This window comes from Buteo buteo, chromosome 12, assembly GCF_964188355.1.
Source record: "Buteo buteo chromosome 12, bButBut1.hap1.1, whole genome shotgun sequence".
Taxonomy (NCBI): domain Eukaryota; kingdom Metazoa; phylum Chordata; class Aves; order Accipitriformes; family Accipitridae; genus Buteo; species Buteo buteo.
In genome coordinates this window covers 41,498,823-41,523,005 of record NC_134182.1, presented here as the reverse complement: position 1 = coordinate 41,523,005, position 24,183 = coordinate 41,498,823, and the positions used below count along the sequence as shown (strand labels likewise).

At 39.4% G+C, this 24,183-nt stretch overlaps 1 protein-coding gene across 2 annotated transcripts in view; it reads right to left on the bottom strand.

Moving 5' to 3' along the window:
* Positions 1-23,875, bottom strand: part of LRRTM4 (leucine rich repeat transmembrane neuronal 4) — a 275,432-nt gene extending 251,557 nt beyond the window's left edge. Inside the window, exon 1 of one of the 2 annotated variants that reach the window (XM_075042122.1) lies at positions 23,844-23,875. The gene's annotated coding sequence lies outside the window, so the exon portion shown is untranslated. Of the gene's footprint in view, positions 1-3,499; positions 3,551-23,843 lie in introns of those variants that run through there. The other variant, XM_075042120.1, reaches the window with a different exon arrangement.
* Positions 23,876-24,183: the final 308 nt, after the last annotated feature.

Genomic DNA, 24,183 nt, shown 5'->3' with positions numbered 1-24,183 from the left:
AAATTTAAAGAGAAATAAAACTTGATCTTAATGTGCCATGTGTACTAACAAAAACAATAAAAGGAAGGAGCATGGAGCTGGAAGAGGTCTTTCTTTTGGATAATCCACATTCTAACACAAAATATCCTTTCAGTTTTGTTATAAACCAGGTGCAGGGTACAGAAAGAAGCAATAATTTTGATTCTTTCTTTAATTTAATCTCCCATTTCACACCACAATGCCTTAGGAGGGTGAGCCAGCCAGACACACTGTCAATAAATGGAAATTGAGGTCAAGTTATCTCTTAGGGATTTTGAGTTCATATACAAATCCTGTAAATTTGAACCACGATCTCAAGTTATTATCCGCGTTTTCACTAAAGAAGTAATAAATAAAACTTGGTATTTCCAGCATGCTCCTCACTGAACAAGCTCTGTGATACATTAAATGAATTTTAATTAATTAAGCCTTCCATGGGCAGAGCATTACACATTTTATGACTTAAATCAGATTGACCATTGCTAATTACATTAAAGAACCTCATAGAGGACCTATTTGAAATCCAGGTCCACAGTGCTAAGGACTGTACATATGGTAATAAATGACAGACCTCAGAAGAACCTGAAATTTAAACATAAATGATAGACAGAGACAGGAGAAAAAAATAATACATTGCCCTTATTTACAGTTGGAGAACCGATATGTGGAGATGGAGAGCAAGATTCTGAAGAAAAAAAGATAACATTTTAATACGATGAGTATAAATTGGAATTTCTAACTTAGCATTTAGGATTGCAATAACTAATGTAGATTTTCAAAAGCGCTAAGCAAACACCAAATTTAATAAACGCTAAGCACTTGCCAATTCTGAAAAATTAGGCCATGTTATTTCAGGCTTCCTATGTAAGCTTCTATTTTTCCATCTTCTTCGTCCAAGTGCCACACCAGAAGCAAGGCAGTCTGCCTATCAGAAAGCTTTCTGAGTGACAGATAATGACTTCTCAACATCACCTGTCGTTACAGACTGCCTTCAAAGATTAATGCCTCTTAGTTTCAGGCCTTTCAATAGCGTGAAACTATTCACAGGTAGCATCTGCGAGTAAGGGATGACCCACTTGAAATTTACTTACCACACAAAATGAGGAACAGCACAATACACAACAGAGAGATTTCATATATAAAAATATTGGCAAAGCCCGGTCATTCACCTCCTATATATTCCTTTTAAAAATTGTAATCATTTTGTTTAGAAGCACAAGCTTTGTGGGACATTGGCTTCTTATGCATTGAGATTCTTTGATTCAAAGATATATTTTATTCTCTGGAGGGATGCCACACGTGTTCATTTTTCAGTTATTAATTTTTGCTAACAGTTCAATCTCTGCAAGATCAAAGATAGCTTTTCTATTTAGGTCAGCCGTACTTCTCCCAAAATGAAAGTTTATGCACAGTGCTATTTAAAAATAATAATTAAAAAAAAAAAGTCTTTCAAGACATTTGCATGCTCCCTAAGAAAAAAATGAGTAGGAAAAAAAATGTATTACAAAGTTTGTTGCCATAAGAACCATCCCAATAAGGCATAACCCAAACCCAAAACAGACAGACGGTCACAGACCTTATCTTGAATCTGCTCTATTATTATAATCGAGTGTCGGCCTATACTTGCTGTCTTACTGAGAAGCAAATACTATTTGATAAACCTTGTCTGAGTTGCCCTTCACACCCCTACTCATCATGCATTGTGGATCCTCCCCCTGAAAAGTCACTAGAAGAATTACACAGAACAGTGAATCCTTTGCCTTCCTGCCTCAGCAGGTATCACAGCTCCAATTCCACCCAGCAGTATCAATATCGTCCAAAAGTGGGAGAGGTTTCAAGTGAGTTTTTGTTTTCTAATACAGTGCTGCTCACAGAGCTGTCCTGACTTCACACTAAATCCAGGCAAGTCAGTTCTTTACACGTGGTTTATCCGCAAACGCAGGGACTCGGTTTTGCCCTTAGTTCCAACCGTTTCAAACACGTGAGGCAGAGCGACCTGGCCGAGACCGCCAATGGTGCTGGGAACCTAATGCCTGTGCAGGAACTAAGTCCCAATAAAACCAGTATTATTTTGGCAACCAAACAGCTTGTGGGATCTACGAACTGGAATGTTGCATAACAAAGCCCTTGGAAGATGAAGCTTTATAAATCCACCAACATCTTTCTACTTCACTTCTGTACTGTCTACCCAGAGCACCCACCCAACTTTTTCTTTTTGCATCCTATAGTGGAGAGTCCTGAAAAAGTAGAGTACAGCAGACATCTTTTATGAGTATGTGTTTTCCAATTTTAAACACAGTCCTTGTCAATATGCAGTTAACTCAACTTTTAACTGCAGTTTTTCTTTAATATTTTACGAGCAGTAGATTTACTAATTATTCACATAAAAGTTTTGCTAGGTAGTCTTTCTGATGTTATAATGCTGTCAATTTATTACGTTGTAAAATTAATTAAAGGGAGCTCAATGTCAGAGACTTTTTAAGGCAAAAAATGGGCACGCATTTTTCCAGTAATTTTATATTCTGCATATACATCACAAAAAAAAAAAAGAAAGAAAACAGAAACATTATTTAATCCTGTATTTCATTAACAGGCTAGTGGAGAATACACTGGTCCCATTTTTGGGGTGCAGCATCACCTAAAATTTGCTAGGCACACTTTTTCTCTGGCAACATAAACCTTAAAAAGAGCAGCAGAAGTGAGAGTTGGCATAGCACAGAAAGCAATTTAGTAGATTATCATAGCGCTAAATTGTACCTCCAGAAAAGCATATGTGGACGTTCCAAAAATAATCTGACAGTTTATCAAAAGTGGCAGGCACTGCCCTGGGTCATCAGCATAATGGCTAGAAAGATATAAACCATATATCACTGATAGAAGTGGATGGCCGAATCGGAAAGCAAAGGGGAAGGGAAGAGATGGGTGGGGGAAGGAAGAGAAAAAAAGGGACAGTACTAATTAGCATGCCATGCTGACGATGACCGGGTTGATGTGGGTATAGAATACTAATGCAGCTAGTATCCAAGAAGGATCAATTTGAAGTGTCGCTCCCTTTAAAGTCTTACCAAACAGTAAGACTGCTGTCAACATGCCTATTACCAAATATTTCATTATAGCATTTAAAAGTATATGCAAAAAGATGAGGCTTTTTCTTCCCCTACTTATTCTCCTGCTTCCCAACCATCTACTCTCTTCTGAATTTTTTTCTTTACTGAGCAAAACCACCAAAATTTTCGCTGTTTTGCATTATTTTAATTAAATGCAATTCTCCCCATTGTCATTGCAGGAAGAAAATGGTAATGCCAGTTAACAACATTAGAAAAGGAAGATCTTCATATATTTTTTTATAAACATCAACAGCCAAGTGATTGCGCTTAGTCAACAGTAATACAGAAATGCTCTTAGGAGTGGAAAAGAATCCAGACATAATGAAAATATTTAATCTCCAACCCCACATGATAACATCACAGTCATTACTTACACGAAGCTTAAGACAAGGCGAAGTGCTCTAAATATCACAGGTTCATGTTCCAGCACAGACAGTTCAGAAGTTTTTTCCTTTCCCTTCTGGTGGAGTTCTACTTCATTTGCTGGGTGAGGAGGGGTCCGGGAGGCATCGTGAAAATCTGTGCCTGGCCTGCTGCTTGCCAAGCAGTTATGGAAATCCAGAGCCAGTAACAGGCATTCTGAAGGCTGTTTGTGTTTGCTATACATATATTAAAAAAAGCACAAGCACCAATTGACTTGCCCAAGGCTACAAATTCTGTAGGAAAGCCAGAAATTGCTGCCAGCCCTCCTGTATCTTTTTCCATTGCCACAAGGCCCTCTCCTTGCAAAGCCAAATTCAGTTATTAAAGGAAAGAGAGAAGCCTTTCCTTTAAGGAGAATTGCAAGACAGATTACAATGTCGTTACGTAGAAAGATCTTTTCATGGATGCTGGCAATCAGGTTGGTTTCCCATAAGGAGGCAACAGTTCATTTTTGGCATCTTGAAAAAATTTAGCATGAGCCTACTTCTATTTACATTTTTGAACAGCAAAGGGTAATTCCTTTCAGAAGCAAGAGATGTTAACATTGATTTAGACACTCCTTCATGCCTGGTGAGTAAGGGTGCAGTGCACAAGATAAGACATGGAATGGTTGAGTAGTTTGCTAAGTGCTGGGCACTCAGTGGCACCAGCAGGAACAGAACCCACGCCGGCACTCCGTGTGCGGGCTGAGGCTTCCAGCTGACACCCGTGAGACAACGGAAAGGGAGCAGTAGTACCATGTGAAATCTTTTAAATAACCTGACTGACTTTAAAGCTGGCCTCTCAGGAGATTTTGGAGCGAGCTGAAGTTAAACTTAGGCACCAAGCTCCAGCATAGATCATTTTTGAACAACTGACCATTATTATCACGTTCTAACACCGTACTTATGCCACGCAAAGCAAAACCTTCCCGTCAGAGATGTTTTCAGTGTATATGAAAGAGACCCACAGGGACAGAGATACAGAAAAAATACCCCCACGCAGGGTCAAGTAGCCCAATTAACAGCTGCTTTTCTACCACCATCGTACCTGCCTCATTGTAATACCCCAGTCCAACCAGTGCAATACTGTCTAATCCATTACTAGGTGTACAAAGAGTGACCCTGACTAGAACCTCTCCATTTCAGAGTTAAAAGCGCTAAGGGAGGAGAAAAGAAATGATGAAGTTGAGAGCTCACTGAAGCCAGAGCAGTTGCAGCTCACGGCTCACCAGCGGGGAACTGCAGCTTTAAGATATTTGGCACAGAGACAGAGCACAGTCTGCTGAGCCAAATCTCACACAAGCTCCTTTTATTTAGTTTGCTACTCACTGAGGGGGGAAGGAGAGCAACTGTGGCAGAAACAACGTGTGACATGAACACAAAACAAATGCCTGAATTTCAACTAAATTCCCTAAATTCACAGAACTTTATGGCAGAATATAGAAAGAGTGAAAGCGAAGGACAAGAAGGGTTTGTGTCTCCTGCAGATAGAATAAAAGAAACTAACAGATCAGCTCCAGTATTTTTAGCAGCAATTTTTGTAGTGAATCCAGTCCAGAGTTCACTTCCATAAACGTGTATCCAGAGTAAATCTATTGACAGGGCAATTGTGAGTGTCAAACCAGAAGCAGACGCAAAGAAACAAACAGGCAAGTCTGCATTAGTGAACAGCACATACACTGAAAAACAGGAACAAATAATGCAAACCATTATTTTATGCCCTAAAAAGGTCTAAAGACTATCCAATTCGGGAAGCGTTACTAGCATTTACATGACTAATACGTTTGAAAATTCCAACCAGCTTACTACAGAACCCTTTGGCACACACTATGGTGTAAAACACCACTTACAGACAATTATCATTACTAAAAATTTTATAAGTAATTTACGGTATCGAAGCGCTTCAGGCTGTGAACAGTTTGGAAAACAAAACTGAGTCCATCAAAGCGATGTTTCATAACGTTTTGCAACAATTGATGAAAAACTTCATTTTCAAGTTTGGATGTAGTAACATATCCCCTATTTGCTCTTTTATCAAGGAAAGGAAGCTTTGATTTAGACAGAGCCGCTACCAGAACTGAACATGAAAAGGAAGTCTGAGGAGCTTGGGATTTTCAGAGCCAGATGACCTGAGTTTGGGAAGCTGCCTTAATTGAGACACTTCAATAGATCACTTCCTCAGTAAAGTATGATGAAGCTGAAGGTCGCTTAACTTCAGCAGAAGATGAATTCTTTGCAGTGTCCTGGCAGCGTGAGGTATCATTGCATCAGAGAAAAGCTATCAGAATTGCGCTTGTTATCATATCCAACAACCACAACAAGATCCATCTCAACTAGTAAACATGCTTGCCGATATTTCTTATTTTGTATGCCAACTAAAAAGGGCAGATTTGTTTCTGAGCAGCTTACCATTTCCATCATGGCTGTTCTTGTCCACAGTATGTTCTAATCAGCTATTAACCAGGGTTAGGCAGCACCCGCTACTCTCCTAATGGAAGCAAGGCTCAAGAATGACCTCCCTTTGCAGAAGAAACTGAAAAAGAAGGTAAGGGATGCACTGAAGGTCACCTAGTGATTCAGAGTCGGGAATGACACAGTAGTTCTCTACTTTAAGCATTATATCACACTGCTACAAATTTCTTAACAGTTTGAATACCTCAAAGATAAGGAGGTTATTCTCCTTTTAGGGGTTTTCTTGTATCTGTCCCTAACTGTTTTCATGTCAGTACCCCTAAAGCAAACAAAATCCCATAGAACAGCTGATGTACAAAACATTGCTTCATCTTTGTGCTGTTCTTAATGTGTGCAAGTAGTTATTTTTAAACAGCTACTTTTCCACACTCCTGTCCCTCAAGCCTGAGGGGAAAACAAATACCTGGTGGGACCTGCTTCCATTCTGTTAAAAATAAAATATTCTTCGACAGCTTCGCCTTTCTTGCTGTTGCATTTCTTCAAAAGACATAAAACCATTTTAGTGCATGCACTGTTAATGAAAGAAGTTTCCATACTGGCTTCAGCAGAGCATTGTGTTCTATTCCTTTATGCAAGGTTCTCAGTAAGTCTCTCCTATTCTTACCATCCTCTGTACTTGCTGGAAACCATTTTTAGTATGGCTGTTTCCCAGCATGCAAAATCGAATCCTGTGGTTTTCCTACCACCAAAAAAAAGCACATGATGACCTTAAACATCAAAATATCCTAGAAGATAATAAATGTTGACTTCTTTCTGTTTGCCTTACTTAGTGAATTTTAAGGGATTGCATTCCTCAAGAATAAGAAACCTATTTTTAAAAGGCTAAATCTCGTATGATAACATGATGCCTCCAGACAGCAGTTTAGGAACCCACACATAGACTTCATTAGGCTATCCAAGGTATGGCTAAGAGGTTGTTCAAAACTGACCATTATATATTAACTTCATTCTGCTGAAGCCAATGACAATATTCTGTTTCATATCATTACAAAGAAAGAATCATGATAAAAGTACTGTGTCAGGGATTAGCTTTTACTGCAAGTTCAAGACCACTCCTAACTAATTTAAATTTTATAGGTAGAACAGCAATAAAACGTTAGATGCTGATAAGGTTTATTCTGAATATGCAGACCATTAAGACCCTTTTCCATTCGCATGACTTGAACCCCAATTTCAAACCCTACGGATCAGCTGCCTAAAAAATCATAAAAGTTGTAATTCTGGCTTCCCCAGTATTCGTATCCTTCAGCTTTCTCATCTTTGACCAGGAACTGATGAGTTGCTACAGCCTCATAGAAGCTGCCCTGACACATTCAAACAAAGCACGCATGGCAAGAGAGACCATCTCCAGTCTCTCTCCTTTGACTCCTCATTCATTAAAAATAAAAAGTAAAAAAAAAGAGCAGAAGACATACCTTCCTGAAGCTGGAGCTGCCTAGTTTCAAGGGCCTGTAGGTAACACTGGCTTGACTGCACGCACATTCAGAGTAAGCCTACGGTGTCCCATGAATCTTGTGCACGACGTTATGTTTCAGCAGCTTTGCTGGAACCCATAGCCAGGAACTGTGAAGCTTTGGTATTTCAGTGTCATACCAGCTTCAAGATTCATGCTGAGCCAATTAGAGGTATGCATCCCTTCAGAATAATTTTCTAAATACTGCTAGTTCAAAAATGAATGGTGAAAAGCTGTGCTTCTGGGAGGATGAGTCTAGCAGTTCACAGAGATTCCAGTTGCTCCATCTTTAAGCTTCCTCTACAGCTTTGACATAGTAGATTGAAGGATTACACTGGGAAGGACTGATCATGTTTGGAAACAGACTCGAGTACAGGACACTGCTGTTACAAGAAGCTGCAGCCCCTGCATACACTTCCCCCCATTCAAGGTTTCAATTCTTCTGTTATATTAAGCATAAAAAATTAAAAATGGCTTTACTGAACTAGAAGAAAGTCCACCTCTGGCACTGGCTTAAGGAAAGTGGTAAGGCAAGCATTTAACAACACTTCTGTGTTACACACTTAGAACTTGCAGTGCTCAGTGTTCAGCACTAATCTCAGTAATAGGTTTCAGCTTTAACAACCTCTGACAGATTTTTCCTCTCCCCCCCCCCCCAGTGATTAATTGCTTTTTCAACTTATGTAGAAGTTTGGTATTCACAACATCCCGTGGCAGAGAAATCCAGTGCTAAGCTACTGAAAGAGAAAAATATGCACTTTGAATTATTCTGAACTTTCCCCCACGCTACTCTTATTTGAGGACCCTTATTTCCTACATTGTAAGACAGACTGAACTTTTGTTCTCTATTCAGTTTCTCCATGTTATTCATGATTTCACAGATCTTTGTCATACCCTGCAAGTCATCTCTTTCTCGGATGAAGAGTCCTTGTCTGTTTAGCACTATCTGAATAGAAACCACTCCATGTCTTTCATGACCCCGCTGCCTTTCCTCAGACTGTTTGTAGTTGACTTACATGGTATGGATTTGGCTGTGACCAAGTCACATCAGCCTCGCCATGCCTCAGTCCTCATTGTAAAAATGTCATTTTTACTTACATTTCAAGAACATCGCAAAAATCCTGGCAAGGCAACGGTACTAGAATAATCCACCTAACAACCTAAAACGTAACTGACATTGCATACCGCCTGACCACTGAAAATCAAGCGCACAAACAATGAAGAATCACACAAGCTATCTGAAGTGGAGGACAAGGTCCTTCCCTGACCCGCTTGGATTTTATAAGACTATTTTATACTGCTATTTTATCAAACACAAAGCAATTTAGAACAGAGATAGAAGTGACACTGCTTCAATGGCAGATCTAGTTTTTCCCTTACTTATCTTTCTCAAAAACAGATTTTAAGATAAACTATCAGGGTGTTCAAAACCATTGGAGAAAGATATTGACATAGTGTCAGAAAAGTGAAAAGTACATTTCTTTAATCTCCAGAAACGGTGATCATTACAAACTTGTCATCTTATTAGAAAACCAAATCAATGATGCTAGTTTTTTTCTTTTACAGCATGATCTGTGCCGAAGAAGAATTATACTGATTACTTTGCCAATGCTTGAAAATCCCAACACAGAGCTGGACAAGGCTCTTCATGTGAAGAGACTCCCCTCCCTCCCCTCCAAAGCCTTTAAGACACACAGATCTGATAGTTAAATTCTTTGACACCAGACTCCCTGGCTGTCAAGGACAAGGTTGAATAGCAACTCTGGAACAAAAGCGTTCTTTTAGGGCTTGATGTAAAGCAAACAGGAATCTTTCTACTGATTTCCATGAAAATCTGTATATTTTCAGCTATCAGAAATCAGCTCCGTTATGCTCATTTCTATGATCTACACGAGTTGAGTATAAAAATGTCCTAAGAACTAAGCCTGAGAAATCATTTTGTCACTGTGGAAATGTCCTTCATCATAGATCTGTTTCACTTAGTACTAACAAAAGACATTTCTGAAACTTCAGGCCTTTGAAATAGATCCCCAAAATGGAAGCGACTCTACCAATTACAAGGAGCAAACCCCACAAAATGCACGACCACAACCAAAGTTCTGATATCAAGACTTTTGAAAAAAAACTGTATGAATACATATAAACCTGAATCAGAAGTCAGAGCTCCGTTCCTGCTTATCAGGAATCTCACTTGTTAAAAAACTGTGGAGAAAACACCCATGGAGGTATCTACAGGCCAAATAATAATAGAATAAATAACATAATGTCATCGCAGGGACACATGAGCACTGATTTAAAAGATTTGGTATTCCTATAGGTAATATTCTAGCCCACCATCTTCATTTTAAACCTGTGACGATCCAGAGGGACAAACATGCTCGTCAGCTTGTCTCAAGTGACAGAGGATCAGTTCTCACGAGAAGCTGTGCAGCTTTGAATATAAGCTGACTTAATTTTCAATTTCTAATTGAAAAATATTTAACAAGAATCTCACCTTTTTGGGTTCTATTGGTCAGATCCTACACTTAAAAAAACAACAGATGCACAGCGAAGATGGCAAAACTCTAGATTCACGTTCTGATGTCAGGAAGAAGCACCGCTAACCTTCTGCAATAGTTCACATGATAGCATAATCCTTCTTTAGGTATACTGAGATCCCTGGGGTTGATATAAATACACCAGTCAGAAAGTATCATAATTACTGCTGTATTTTAGTGATTTTAATAAGCTGTGAAAATGAAAGGTAGGTTAACTATTCCTATGTATCTGACAGATTTCATTAAAAACACATAGCATCTCGACGCTGAAAGGTCTAATTTGACACATTTTATCTCCAGGTCAAAACGCAGCACTTCAGTCTTTTCCAAATGCAATCATATTGCATTTACAGTATCTGTTCTCCCCATAACAAAGAAAGATTTTTAAGAGGGTAACACAGGGGAAAATACTGTCTGACAAATTAGGTTTAAATACAGTCATCATCCCTAGCATTGCTTATGTTGTTTGTTTCTCCCTCTGCTGATATTACTTTGTCATCGCTTACTTGCAATGCACATTGCAACCACTTCGCTGGGTACTACACAGTTTCACAGCAAGCAAAAAAAAAATCCCCAAAACCCAACAACAAGCTCCCCCTCCCCCCAATCTTTCCACAATGAAACTATTACCCTCTTTATTTTATTAAGAAGGACAGTATAGAATGATTGAAAAAAGATGAAATAAATTATCAAAGAACACTGAAGAAGAACAAACTACTTTAAAAGAATTGAGGCAGAAAACCCAGAATGTTTGGCTTTAATGAGAGACTACAGTATTTTCTATGAAAAGTTTTGCAGCTCTCTCTGGTATTGTGTGCACTGAGGAGCTGTAGGCATAGACTAGGATGTGACGTGCCTTGATGATGATACCTTTCCACCATAAGGAAAGAGTAAGGGCCCTCACTCCATCTGAAATCCAGAAGATGGGGAAAATCAATCTCTCACACTGTGTCTATGGTAAAGTTAACAACCGATTCCTCTATTTTCCTTGCTGGCAGCAAGAAAAATAAAAAGATGCTTATCCCAAAGAAAAAGTTTCTGCTACCCTATCATCACTATCTGAAATTTAGAAGGAAAGTTAAATTTCAAATAGTCTTTTTATCCTGAAAAAACTATCCACTTAAATACAACGTTTGCCTCTCTCCATGCTGTGATATTCCTGATTTTGTCTAGCCATTAGTTTCTGGCTAGAAAACAGTAACTCTTACAAGAAAAAGGAATACAAACAGCCAATCTGTAACAAGCAGCCAAAGGAAGGGACAAATATTTTATCTATTTTTAAAATCTTTCAAGTAACAGCTCCTTCTAGACAGATGTAGAAGCAAAGTTCTAAATATGTCAGCTAAAATATTTAAGCATGTCTTTATTTTAAGAATAAAAGATTCAGTTTTAAAAGCTATACATTTAAGGAATACCTTTTTTTTGCTACGAAGACTAAAAGGTATTGTTCATAATAATACAATAAATAATTTCCCAGCACCCTTATAGTTTAGTAATCCTTTCAATCATTCTGTTTTATTTCCAGGAGCACTTAGCCCTGGCACTTGCCTAAATCCTTTCAACCTATGGGATTCATTTAATGCCTCACCCACTGGGAAAGGCATATCATTCACAAGGAGAGAGTGCTCAAGAAAGAGAGAGTTCTGGAGACTTTTGCTTTTTGTTTGCAAATCAACAAATAAAGATAAAAGAACCAGACTAGTGAACGTGAAAGCAGTTTCAGCCACTTGACTGTGTGTTGGCAGGAGTTTCCACGGGTACAACCTGAAGGCTAAATCCGAGATGAGATGCAGAATACCTACGTTCAGTTGCAGACTCCCTGCCTGATTTCAAAGCTGCCGCATGGTTTTTCTCCACTTTTAAATGAGAAAAGTACAAAATCCGTTCACTTAATGGAACATTTTTTAATTCACAGCTTTGATGACCTGAGTAGACAACTGTAGCATACTGGGCTCAGCCAGGCTCTCTCTTAGATACAGGCCTACTAAATACAAGAACATAATAAATAGTGGTGAGGCCAGATAATTTAATAAAAAGCTTAATGTAAAAACTTAGTGTTACAAAGTATCTCCTAGATTCATACCACAGAATTTAATCTAGCTCATATCCTTCCTAAAGGATGCCTAAAAGACAGGTAGAAAGAAATGCAATCTATAAACCTGTGCTGCAGGTCAGAGCAACTGTCTAGCAGTTGTGCCTGGCCGTGTCCTCCAATTATACATCACCTTTAGATGGACCGAGAATGTTGGTCAGAATGGCATATAGTGGCTGAAAAGGCATTAGATAAGGGCTGCTCCATCACCAATGCAAATACAACAAAGATCCTTTATTATAAAACAAAACACCAAACCCAATACCACCCCTACCCCCTCCAAAACACCAAACCCCCAACTTGTTCCTAACAATATCCTGGACACATCAAAGGTCTGTCCACAAGGAATTTGGGCCTGAGACAAGAGCAAGAGGTTATGCAGTAGCCTGAAGGGTGTGTTCACAATTTGAAAGAGCAGAAGTGACGCAAAGGGTGACCTAGCATACACACAACACTTGAACTGCAACTGAAAGTCCAGGAACGCATTCCAGGACATTGGCAGATCACCTTACTTCTCTATTCCATGATCTCCTTTTCTCCTTTAGTCATTCAAGGTGCAAGAAGCTTGCTGGCAAAGCTGCCTGTTAATATTTCAAGCTCCTCACTAAACATCGGGATCGTAGAAGAATACCATAAGGGAAATTAGCAGCCAAATAAAGATAATGGCAAGAAATTAGTACCACGAAAGAGGATTAGCTATACCAAGCTTAATAGGATCACATATCACCCAAGCCAGAAAACGTAAGCAAACATGGGCAGCAAACAACGCTCTCCCTTCCTCCCCTCCCAAAGGCAGATGTTGTAGCTACATTCAGCCATACCCTTGGCATCTCTTTAGAATAAATGTGGCCATTTGAGGCTTCTAGAAAATAATGACTTATGCTAATTACTCTAATGAGGATTCTACTTTGCACTCCCTCGACTTCCCTCTTGCTAGATTTCTTTTCTCTTTAATATAAAAACACAGTGTTGGAAGTCCTAGGTCTAATGAGTTTCATGGTGTCAGTCCAGTTTCTCTTGGAGCAACCTCCATAACCAACAAACCCAAACACTAATTAGGCCCCTTGTTGCTACTGTCTGCAGTAAAGCCAAGGACAGAAGGGATATTAACCTACCTCCTTTATTAGTGTAATCTTAAAGTGATCCCTGCAGATTTAAACTGAATTACAGATGCAAAGGGTTGGGAAGAAAAAAAATACATTCACAGTCCTCACCTCAGGTTGAGGACAAATCAAATATTCTGAGGTTTGAAGCATCCCTGACCAATGTAATTATAGCTTCAGTGAAGGTCATTATATTGATTTGAAACAGGTGAGAATAAGAGAAGACATTCCCCACCCCTGCAAAAACAAGTCTTTGAAGTAAAAATAGAAAAAGCTCACAAGCAATGTAGGAGGGAACCTTATTAGTCTCAAGAAAGGATTTTTCATTTTTTTTTAAACTAGAGAAACTTGTTGCCTCCAAGAATGTTCCCCATATTGAATTTTCAGCAGATGGATGGGGCAGATAAGGTAAAGGATAAATCAGCCTGGCAGAAGTCATCAGTCTGTGAATCTGAGGCCGCTGAAGACATTCTTACTAGCACTTGGCTGCTTGCTCATGCTGGCCCCAAGTCAGCAAAGGACATGAAGGAAAGGAGACAGCACATCACCAGAATATTGACTAAGTTAACTAGAGGGATCTTTTAGGGGGGATCGAGAGTTGACTTACCTGGTTTCAGACACCCACAGGTAAATGTCATATATAGAAAGTGAGGACAGCTCAACGTTTAAAAATCAGTCTCTTGTAAATTATTCCAGACTGGGTTGCCCAAAACCAAAATAAAGACCTTAGATCAGCAGCCGCTTCTGAAAGCCTCATCCACCACACCTCAGCTTCACTAAGTATTGCAAAGAATATAAAATCAATAGGACAATGACAGAGAGTCTTTGCACACATTATGATATCCACTCTATCTGAACGCCACAAAAGAAATCTCTGGGCGTTTCCTAATATTAACTGTAGCTTTTGCCTTTTTTTTTTTTTTTTTTACAATAACATTTAGGAAAATAAAAGACAAAGGGATTATATTGGTTTAAGTACTATTTTAAAGAATACTTGCTCTTTGGAGGTCATAAAGTAGCATTTAGAGAACATGCAAAAGGAGAGTTATACAACAACCCAGAGGGGTCTTGGAATACAAACTGATAGCAGAGGTATGTGCATTTGCATTAATTAATAGTCAGTGGTTTGTTGGTGTTTGCCTCTTTTTGTTGTTGTTGTTGTTGTTTTTAAATAGTCATCAGAAATTGCCAGCTAACCAGAACCAGATGGTGGACCTCACTAAGCACCACAGCCATATTCTGCACTCGTTATTGATGCACAACTCCTACTGAAGTCCATGAGAACACTGAACAAACAACAAATGCCTGCTACAAAACCCAAAAACTTCAGCAGGAATTCCACGGAGAGATCAGGGCCTGTTGCTCAGCTATCCTACAGCTTCGTTACTCTAGGAATAGAGAGTAGGTGTGAATTTAAGTGCAACAGAATTCAGGCCAAAGGGTAGAAGACAGCGATTGATGTCTTCTCTGATAAAAAGCCCACTGAAGTCAATAAGGATTTTGTAACAAAACTGAAGGTATAATATAGCAGTAAATGGCAGGAAGAATACGGCCGTAAGCAGCCAATACAACAGCAGCTATAGCTGTTAGCCAGTGTTAGTATGAAGAAGATATCCTGCTCAAGAGAGACTGCATTTTGAGTCTTCCTTTGAAGAGGCAGATTAAGCTCAGGACGTTTCTGTCTATCGTGCAATGGGGGGTGGGGTGGGGGGAGTGGAACTTGGAATGTGAACATCTACCTTGTTTTCTTCTCTCATGGCTCTGCACTGTTTAAAATCTACCAGTTCATAATCTCCTTTCAGAAGATTTAGTTGGATTTATATGGCTGAAGGAAGAATAGGGTGCAATGCGTACAGGAAGAGTGGGGAGGAAAGCAAAATCTTTAAATTGCCATCTATCATCAGAGTAACCGAAACGTAAGGCTGATGACTTCAAGTGAGGATTTGTTTCAAATCTGTGTTGGGAGCAACTGCATGCTTCTGGGGACTGGCAATGAGAGATAGAGCCTTTTACCCTTTAGGAGACCAGTTCAAATCCAGGTCATTAGCAGCTTTAAGCAATAACAGGGACAGACTGGAAACAGATTTTCCCTCCTAATCTAAAAGCAAAGTGGAGTTCTGCTTCAACCGGCTATATTGCAGAGCCCCCAGCTCCCCTCCTCTAATGCTGCACTGAGAGCTCCCCCTTCTGTTTTGCTTTAAGTGCTAGTTCCAAATTGCTGCAAGCAACTGGGAGGCTCACATGCGATGCAAACTGGTCTTGGCTAGCTCTGTCCATTTAGCAGAGGTCATAGTTTCCCCAGGTACTAACAACTGGTTGTACATCTCCAGACCAGTACAATCACAATACTTTTTGAGTTTTTTTCTTTGCTTTTCTTCTTCTTCTTTTTTTTTTTTTTTTTTTTAAGTAGATGACGCTCTACACAGACACATTATCAATGCTGGCAGTCGGCTGCACCTTCCTATTGCTTACAATTACCTGTTCAAATACAAGCCCGAGAAACAAAACCCTGGATATTTGTAGAAGCACAAAGAATATGCCCTCTACTCACTAAAAAAGAGCTCATCATCTCAGGGCATGTACTGAACCACTGCTTAGTAATTTTTTGCAGTATTTCCATTGCCAAAAAAATTCCAGTTGCACTGGAATCTGCCATACAATGCTAAAACAAGAACAAAATTAAAACTTTTCACTCCAATGGATCAACTTTTCCATCAGTTCAATGAATGGCTGTGCAAGTTTTTCAGTGCTACTGAAATTGTTTCAGTGGAATCATTTAATTTTTCCCCTCCATGCTACTTTACAGAAAATTCTCATTATTCACTATCATTTGGGGCAAGAACTATTTCAAAAGACTAGTTTCCAATGGAACAGACATCCTGAGCTTCATGCTCAATTTAGAGGGGAGACAGAGATAAATTAAGGATGTAAATCCACAAAAGAAGAAAGAAAAAAAGCTTAGGGACATGTATCTTACCCATATTCCAATGTAAGTATTTACTGCCACACCTTAGATCCTTAAAAGACTTCTCTCAGTTGCAGAATATCTCAGAAACTCTTCCAGGCCCTAGAAAGTGGTGGTTCCCTTCTTCTTTAACAGTAACTTTTTCTCTGTTTTCATCCTTCAGGTTAAGAAAGGTTTCCCTTCGTCCCCCAGTTTCAGCTGACTTGTCCTTCCAGTTGTCCAGAGTAAAAAAGATCCGGAACACAAACCTCACAGCAGTCAGCTCTGCAATCTCTAAACCTGTGTCCCTCTTGTATTGAATTTTGTGAGAGCTATGCAGGACCATGCCTGCTGTATGAAATAAAAACCCCAAACTAACAGGGTCCTTCAATTCCCATACTTCCCTTGAGTTTGTTGCTGCAGAATACTGAGCAGCCTGGCATGTGAAAACTGCTCTCAAAGTAATGTACAATCCTTACGTAATTTGATGTACTGGAGATTTAATCTGCAGTAGCCCCTCCCAAAATCAGGCATATTTGAAGTAAAAATGAGATGTCATGTTAGCCTTCCCAAGGATCAAACAATTGTAGCTTCGTAAATTAAGACATCCGAAAGCTGACATTTACACAGTCTCTTTTATCAGTAGTAATGCAAGTACAGACTACGCATGATGATCAAATTTGAGTTGAATTTCAAGGTTAATGCAAAGGAAATTCATACACATAAGCTTTTTGGATTTTCCTTATAAGTGGTTCTTAGCACCTGGCATCAATGCTTACTAGGGATCCCTGTGTACAGAGAACCAGACGTACCAAATAATATCCCAGCTTGGGATAGTTGAACATTTCACACAGGCTGCCCCCCAGTACAGACCAGTGTTTCCCATTCTCCTGGTATGAAGGTGTCGAGTTAACAATAATCACTCCTAGGCCACGTTGAGTTTGGTCACACTGATTTGAAATGTTGGGTTTGCTCTCAGTCCAGTTTAAGAGCCTGATTCATGATCTTCAAAGCAGCACAATAGGCTCACGATATTGAAAGACAGGAGACCTTTTCCACAGCACCTGATCTCAGTAAATGAAATAATTTCCATAGGGTTGAGAACAATTGCAGTGCACTCCACCTCACGCACTAACTGCAAGATGTGTACTCATACCAGCAATCTATAACAAGCACATCTTTGCTGAAAGCTGTTTTGGGGAAAAAATCCAACCTCACCACTATCAGAATCCAACCAGATAGCAGCTTCTGCAGGGAGGAAACAGTGATGAGGTCAAATATAAAGAATCCATATACGAGGGAACAGGGCAAAGTAATTCTCAGAGTCCAATCAGAAATATTTTAAAAGGACTGATTTCTATGCAGGTGCACAGACCTTCTCAAAGCTCAGCCCCACCAGGTGCCCCTAGCTGGGCATCCAGCAATGGAAGGGTAGATTCTTCAATGACATGCCCGACAAGTCATAAATAACTAGCTTTTTAAAATGATTTCATTCCCAAAACATACTTTCTGCTAGTTGTTTCCAGAGAGAAAAAGAAAATGGAAATTGGTTTGTTTTGACAAGTGCTGAGCAAAGCTTGCCATGCTTCAAAACATTCAGTAGTGTTTTATATAACATACAGGTTAACCAAAAAACATAGAATCAAGAAAAGAGAAAACCCAAATATTCACAAAAAGGCATCTGCTCCCTCTGTTTCGTACACTGATTAAACACTACTTATCAGTACAATTTGACACGGTAATTACACCAAAATATTTCTACGCAAAGGCTGAAGCTAGAAAACGTTCATTACGGTTTTGCATTTCAGTATGATTCTCAAAATTTGGCTGCCTCACAGTTCATATGTCAATCAGGTGCACCAGGAAATAAAAGACGAAAGCACAAAGGTTCTACTGAATGCTCCCTAGAAGCAAGAAAATACAACCTGCAAGAAATTCACCCAACAGCCCACTTTGCCAATCAGCAGTTCCTGGTTGTATGGTCTCTGCTAGCCTTTTTCTTAAATAAAGTGCATGCAACTTGCACAGAAAAAGATGGAAAATTTAATAAATCCTACCATAGCAGGTGATAAAGTATGATAAATCTAATAGTAAAGAAATAGCACTGGATTTTTCTTAACGAGGAACACAAATTACCTACACTGAATGACTTATATGAGTGAGGTTGTGGGGTCCACACAGTTCTTAAATAAGTGCACATCCTATTCATTTGAGAAATCCAATCAGTATGACTGGCAGATGCAGGAGGTTGCCTTAACAATGTTGGCTAGATGGGGTAATTCTTTTTTTAGGCATTTCTATGCTGGAAAAATTCCTTGCAGAAATGCAATTATACCAGCAAAACATGTTTTCACTGGTCTATTTTATGCTACTTCCCTGAACTTCCTTGCTAGTGTGCGTTCTATCTGCAGTAGAAGGGTTTCCAACACGGTATTTTTTTTTTCTAGCGTATGTTACACACTATTAAAAAGGAGGCGTTACTAAACATCCACTACGAAACAGCGCCTAGAGACTATTCTTTGCAGGTTCTCATTAGCGCTGGCTTAAACTTTTGTTTTCATTTTGATTGAAAATAATTTTTAAGTTTAAGAACACCTCTGCAATATATCAAATAGGTTTTTGAAAACATTCAGAGCATTACATTTTTCAAGGCATGCACCTACACAAAGAGAAAGACAACCCACATAGTGGCCACAGGAGATAAGGTAGATATGACAAAGAAAGGAGAAACTACACAAGCAGGTACCAGGATTAACCAAGATCTAATCAAGTGAAAGGCCTGTCCCCAGAAGCTTGGATGTATTCACAGAAAAATTGGATCTTCATCCCTTCAGCCAGAAGAAAACAGGACCACAGGTGGGAAACTAATGCAAGTGATTGTTTAGACCAGTATAACAAAAAGCATTTTTTCTGCTATATGTTTTTAAGACATACCACCTGCACAACGGAAGTTTCTAAGTATAGGGTGCTTGTAGAAACTTTATTAACTGTAGATATTTCCGTAACACCATCACAGCTGCTGACAGCTCTTGGAGATAACAATCACAGCGCACTTCTATCGCATCTTCGGACACTGAACTCTTGTGGGGAGAGATACCAGGAGCTGGAGAGTATTTAGGCTAACCTATGGCTGGGTGGACAGGTGAGAAACTCAGATCCGAGTTCCTCATAAGCTGAATAATGCAACAGTCTGCAACTTGTGTCTGTGCTCTGATTACAAGACTACTGGATGCTACATTATCTGCAGTATCACTTTCTTATCTCTGTGTACAGTTGTATCTGTACGATTTTTCACATGGAAAGCAATACTGTAAGCTTACGTGAAACATGTTTTGACCCCAGCTACTCGTTTGCTTCCCACAGGGAAGATCAGCAAGGTAACACTCAGTCTGAACAACCCTAAATGGCAACATCTCCCCTTGACCCCTCTAATGTCAGTGGGGTAGGATGAACTTACCCAAAGCGCTATTCAGTATTAGTTAAGTTATAGCTCTGTCACGTACTGCTTGCTGTCAAGATGCATGGAGATATTCTTGACTACAGAGATAACGTAAAGAAATCAGTCTCCAGTATAAGTCCCCGATAATGGCACACTTTCACAAGGAGACAGCTGAAGACTGAATTCCTGGGCATCCAAAATTCTTGACCTGAGATCACACAGGAAGATTGTAGGGTACCTACAGAGTAATCCACATCCCAGACCTGCTCCCTATCTATTGAACCCTTCTTCTCTATTGCAAAAACTTCTAATGGCTTCTGAAATACCAGCTACCTAAATTTTGTTTTTCTTTTTTGGAACCCATGCGTTAATTCCCATGCTATTTGCACTATTTCATATGACAGAGAGAATACCTAATGATAGGCAAGTTTTGTTGAAGCCAGTAGCTAATTTAGATCTGGCTTTCCTTAACAAACCAAGACTCTTCATCTGTCCTTTTAAGTTATCCTCAAACGACTTTATTTCAACACCGCAGATGAAGACACAGTCTTTTTAAGTAACTGTTTTATCCTCTTTGGGAGGCAATTAAAGAGTGCAAGAAATTACCACCTTCTGTTTCTATTCTTGTCATGGATGGATAATTGGTTTGTTTTAAGAGAGAGAATACCAGTCAGACATTGCCAGTTTCAACATTTCTAACTACTTAAAGATTATCAGTGCAAAAGCAGTTCTGTCAAACTGAAGGACAACATTTCTAATACGTCCCCTGAATTTACATGCAAGCAGATGCACTCTGCAGCAACCACTATCTGTCAACTGTGGGGCTATTCAGGCCCTCAGAAACGCATGCAATTACCTCAGCAGATGCTTTCATCAACACAGCTCCTGCCATCAGGACCCTATCTTTCTTCTGCCTGGGACATCGACAAAGTTATAAAACAAACACAGGTAAGTCTTTGCAAAATCAGGACCCAAGTGTGCTTTTCCTGCCTTATTGCATCACTGCAACGGTGCTATGTTGCTTTACCTGATAAGCCAGCTGTACATTACGTCTGAAGGCTGAAGATGAATACAAAATGAAGCACTGCAGATTGCACTGAATTATAAATCTCAAATTGACAAACCTTTCGTGTTTCAAATTTAGCCCTGTTGATTGGTTTTAAGTTTCCTGAGTTTCAGTAAATATACCCAGATTAGGAAGAGGTTAAAAAGAAAATGATGAATTACAAATTCAAGTACATGCTTGTTACCTTACCCAGGCTGTGCAAGGAGGAGGAAACAATGTTCTATTTGCGTTCCAAAGCAGTTCTGTTCTGCAGGCACTGTCAGCATCAATTAGAAGCATGACCTATGTTAGCTTTTTGTCAATACGGTAACTAGTTTAGAGATTGCTCTTTTAACTACAGTCTGGGAATCAACTTTTGGAAAGACAAATCTATACAATCACTAAAATTGATCAAGAGTGGACAAGGGAATTACAGAAAGTTTCTGAATTGGATGCATCCGCAGTGCACACACCTAAACTTGAAGGCTTTGAAATTCAATTACAGAAAGTAAAATAAATGACCATAATGTTTTCTATTATCAGATACATAGAAATCATTTTCCCTTCCTTCTCCTGCCCCAATAAAACAAATTTCAATTACTTTTTTGTAATCAACAAACTTGACCTTCTATCAGAGTCCTTCAACAGCGTGCAACTTTTAAAGTTAAGTAATATATCATAACTGTAGAACAACCTAGCAGAGGATTTTCAGTTTCAAAAGTATAGCATCCTAGTTTAAAAAGCAAATATTAGGTGCTTATAATGCATCTGGACTAACTGGATAAAAAACTGAATGTGGCACACTTGGCCATCCTATGTAACACCTAAATCCTGGAAAATGAATGTGCACATAATGAATTCCTCATGTTCATTTGGTCTTTGTACAAGACATGCATTGCGTGAGCTCTGTAAAACTCATAGTATGTCCAGAAGAATGCTCAAAAAAACCCTGTCTTTGCAAGTCATCCAAGTTAAGTTAAAAAGTCACGGACGTTATTTCCCCTCAGAATCTGGCCCTACACTGCAACTTGCAAAGAGGCAAAAAGATTTATCAACTGTATCATTTTCCACAAGCAAATCAGGTGTCTAAAAACAAGGTCAAAAGCATGACCTTAATGGAAGTACTTGGTACAAGCACTTAGTATAGATACTTGAGCTGGTATTTGGCTAGAACACACTATTAGGGCCAGGTTTACAACACATTTCTCTCACCTTAGATTAGCGTAATCAGTAAGGGCTGTGATCTGCACTCAGCATAGCAGTGCTACTGAAAGTCCTTAGGATATATATGGATATGCTAGCAAGAGTACTTTATCTGACATAGAAACTGTCCAGAAGACAACTTCATTTCTGAGGCAACTTTTGAGATTTCAAGCCTTTCATGTTTTTTGAAGAACACAACTGACATCTGAACTTCTTGCTTAAGGGATGAGTTGGGAAGACTTTGTAGCCCAGTTACGAGAGAACTGGCCTTTGCTGAAGAACCACCACATTAAAGACCTCAGCTTCACCTGATTCATTGGTTATTTCTCCTTCCAGATTGCTTTTGATGGAAGGAACACTCTGATAGCCAACATCAGTGCCCTAGCTGATCAGGCTTTTTAGCACAAGAATTTATTTCAATAGCACTTTAGATGGAATTAAAAAATTCCCACACAGCAATATATATTGACAAAATAACCCTGTTTAAAATATTACAATCACATCTAAGCTGTCTCAGCTACTCCTAAGCTTTCCTTTATAGGTATATAAAATCTGTGTTAGAAAAGCATTCTAAGCCTTTTCCTCTCAGTCCTCCCTCTTCCTCCTTTAACACGATGTGGTGTGGACTATAGTTTTACATCTCCACCAAAAAAAACCCCAACACCCCACCCCCAGAAAACTCAAAGAAGAAAAGAAAAGAAGGGCATTTTCAGTTGTCACAGGAGTAGAGGAGAAAAGAGAAAACAAATACGGAGTTGCCAAGGTTACTGACAATCCTTGCTGAAGAGATGAATGAAATTGATAGGGAGGAGACAGGTATGAAAAGATACTCAATTCGATTTTTACAATCCTCCTATTTCAGATGTGACTAGTCCTAGGCTTCCCCCCCCCCCCCCCCCCCCCCGCCTTCTGGGAAATTTAAACCAATTGGTATTCAAGAGAATTCTTCATATGCTGCCTTACAAATGTTAAGACTCAAACGGTATACATGAAATTGCCCTAGCCTTTAACAGTGTTGGTCTGCTAAAGCTCCTATAAACCACGTTCTATTCAAGTGATAGAGGTACATTTATACTATCTAAAAATGTAAAGCCAGAAATAGTAAAGCTAAAAATAAGGCTTTTTCTTCTACCACAAGAAAGAAGAATGAAGAAGATGCCATTCATCCTAACCATACTGAAATCAATTGGCTGTCATGCCTGAACCTTAAGATGGTAATTTCTTAACTGTGTCTCATAAGCCCTCGATTGCAAACAAGTCATTTCCCCTTGTCTCACAGACAGAGAACAGCTATTTTAAAACACGAAGATGAAAGTTTCCCTATCATGGAGTTGTATGTGGTTTTGATCTAAATCTGTCTAGAATATCCAGTCAAAACCGGAGACAGCTTTCTGATACAGTGGTATGTTTAAGGAAATTATCTTTCTAACAACCAATCTGCTACAGTGTTGAAATTCCTCATCAGTTTCTAGCTACTTTCTAGTACAGCGGACCATTAGGAGAGGGATCATAACAGCTAACTAGAATAGCAACCTAGAAATGAAAGAACTCAGATCGGTTTGCTTTACAGATGATGCAGTCCGTGTCTTTACATCCTCACAGTATCACAGCTCTATTAAGTCAACATTTTTATTATACTGCTGGATGATTAGTATGTTCATTTCTTTCTTCTCTTTCAAGGACAGAGATATTAAGAGTTAAAGCTCAAGATCACATTAGTAGCCTGTGGCAGAGCAAGGAAGGAAACAGACTGGATCTAACGAGGGGGTGAAAGGACAAAGCAGCCCTTCACCTCTGCTGTGAGACAGGAGAGCACACTGCACGGTACTGGAGTTGAGTGAAAGACCGAAGCCCCCTGTAAATCCACACCTGAACAGAGTAAGCAGCTGACCCAGAGCTCATCAATCCCAGTCCAGAGTGTTAATTATCCTTCATCACAGAAGACTGATCAAGAGAGGAAATGGAGACAGTAATGGATATTAGGGTGTACACTGACATTGACCTCAGCAAGCAAAGGCTATCTGACCTGTTAGCGTATAGGAGAGAGAATTCTGCGCTATCCTTCTCATTCAAGGACCTCTTTATTTGTCCATGTCCGCAATTCAGTGGCCCCTGCAATGACAGGAAGCAGTTGTTATACCTGGAACACCAGACAACGAAGGGCACGTACCTTAATCTGCTACTACTGAAGTTATTCATTTCAGGAACAATGTAAAAGTCACTTCTCAAGGAATAAAGATTTGAAGATCAATTGCTGCCCTACCATACCAACCTATCTTCAAAGGAGTGGACACACTCCTTCCCCTCAGCCATATACAAGTATTTGAAATTTTCTGGTTTTATACAGTATCCTCCCCTACCAAGCT